At 52.9% G+C, this 1,995-nt stretch overlaps 1 protein-coding gene across 3 annotated transcripts in view; it reads left to right on the top strand.

Moving 5' to 3' along the window:
- Positions 1-34: 34 nt before the first annotated feature.
- Positions 35-1,995, top strand: part of GOLM1 (golgi membrane protein 1) — a 111,436-nt gene continuing 109,475 nt past the window's right edge. For all 3 annotated transcript variants that reach the window (XM_045298616.1, XM_045298617.1, XM_045298615.1), the window contains exon 1: positions 35-90. The gene's annotated coding sequence lies outside the window, so the exon portion shown is untranslated. The remainder of the gene's footprint in view (positions 91-1,995) is intronic.

Raw genomic sequence — 1,995 nt, 5'->3', positions numbered from 1 at the left:
GGAAGCGCGGTGCGGCGCCGGGAGAGGGGCCGGGACAGCCTCGCAGGGTGGCCCCTTGGCGCTCAGCGGCCGGTGGAGCCACGGAAAGAGGTGAGGCGAGCGGCGCGCGTCCCTCGGCGCGCCCTCTCGCTGCCTTCCGCGCGTCTTTTCCTCCTCAGCCTCGGCCCTGCGCCCGGAGCCCCGAGACCACGTTCTGCTCCCGGAGACCCTCCCCGCTCGCTCTCGGGGGTCACCGCTCTCCCCGGCGTCCGAGCCTTCGCCCTGGGCGTGGGACAGAACCTCCCGCTGTCCCCGAGACCCCGAGGCCGTGGCGCGCGGAGCCTGGCCCTACTGTGTGGCGCTGTCCAGGATTCCCTGTCCCTGTTCAGGCGAGTCTTGGGCTCTTCACGGGCCGTACTTTCTTGTCCCTGAGCTTTTGTCACACGCATCAGCATCAAAAGTCTAAAGCGTGCACCTCCAAAGTCGCACCATTCCCAGCTCTGCGGGCGTCATTGTCGCTGTGCGAGGGCGGGCGGTGCCGAGAACCGCTCCATCCTCTTCTCTTCCCGCGACCGCGGCACGTAGACAGCGACTGTGCCCTAACAAGTGACAGGGAGGGGGTGGCCTGGAGCTCTGCGCCTGTTCTTGGAGCTGCCGATGGCTCAGAGCCAAGGCCATGAAGCGCAGACAAGAGTTGGGGTGCAGGGGTCCTATTACACCTGCATTTCTCACCTTGGATAGTGTGGCGGCCCTCCGAAACTTTTGCTCCATCACAATATACATTTTACGTACATTTGTTTCACACCCTCTTTAATATTTGTAGTGGGCTTTGAGGCTAGCAGACTTGAAAAAAATGATGTTTTGATGAATGTTCATTTGAGCGGGATTTAAGAATCAGTGTTGTGCTCGGAATGCTACGTCCATGCCCTAGCTCCTTCATACCTCCTTTGGACAAACTGGCAAAGCGCAAAGTGGGTGGCTTTCAAGGTTTGCCTATTTCTGGAGTCTGGAGGCCCTGCCTTCCTATACGTGTTTGCAAACGTTGAGGGCCATTCGTAGGGGCGGGTTTTTTAAAATATGTTCAACAGTATCAGAACAGCACTACAGGAACTATGTCTTCGGAGGGAGGCCATCAGATTAGCTCAGATAAAGGTAGTTTCATTGTGTTCTGGGTTTCTTGGTGCTTTTAGAATCTCTAGGTTGCCCTTGTGTGTCTCCAAAGGCACCCTGGGTCCTCTCACTTGTGTTATGAAAGATTAGCCTCATGCTGTTAGTCAGAAGGGGTTTATTTTATTTGTACATACTCATAAAACCCACAGCCATGGAGTTGATTCTGCACATAGTTGACTCTCCATTCTTAAATGGCAGTGGAAAAACAGACATTGAATTCTTTGGGTGTTCAAAGACTGGAGATTAGCTCTTCGAGATGCATTTGAATATCTTCTAGAGAGTTTTATCAGATTTTTTTCATTGATTGTGTGTAAAAATGCAAGACTAGGATTGAGATGAGAACTGAAGGGGGGAGTCAGGTTGCAGTAACAGTGCTTTTAGAAGCTAACGGATGCCATCTGCTTTCTGATTACTGATAGGTTCAGTTGTTAATGGGAGATAAAAAGATTTTGCTCCTCTTTTCCTCTTTGCTTGAGAGAGTTGGGCAGAGATGGAAGTGAGGAGGGGTGGCCATGTAGCAGGTTCAGGAGTATCTACCCCTTCCTGTGGAAGGTGGAGGCTGGCTTTCTGCATCAGATGCCCAAGGATAGGCGAAACCGAGTCTGGGAAACTGCCTCTGTGTGGAACGACAGAAAGGGTCAGGGAGATAGTTTATTGTGCCAGCCTGGACGATAAACACAAGTGGGATTAACTGAAGGGCAGAGAGGCAAATGGCTTGGTGAGTCTCGCCTTTCTTGTCTCTCGCTCTTTGATCATCGGACCAGTGTGCGCCTTGCTTGTTCTGTGCCTCAATTTAAAGGCTACACTACCTGTGGGACGCCTAGCCTGTGGACTGTGTCGCTGTAA

This window comes from Echinops telfairi, unplaced genomic scaffold, assembly GCF_000313985.2.
Source record: "Echinops telfairi isolate 266 unplaced genomic scaffold, ASM31398v2 ScPeMD7_7429;HRSCAF=8467, whole genome shotgun sequence".
Classification (NCBI taxonomy): Eukaryota; Metazoa; Chordata; class Mammalia; order Afrosoricida; family Tenrecidae; genus Echinops; species Echinops telfairi.
Note: the sequence above shows the minus strand (reverse complement) of the source record. Positions and strands in the feature narration are given on the sequence as shown.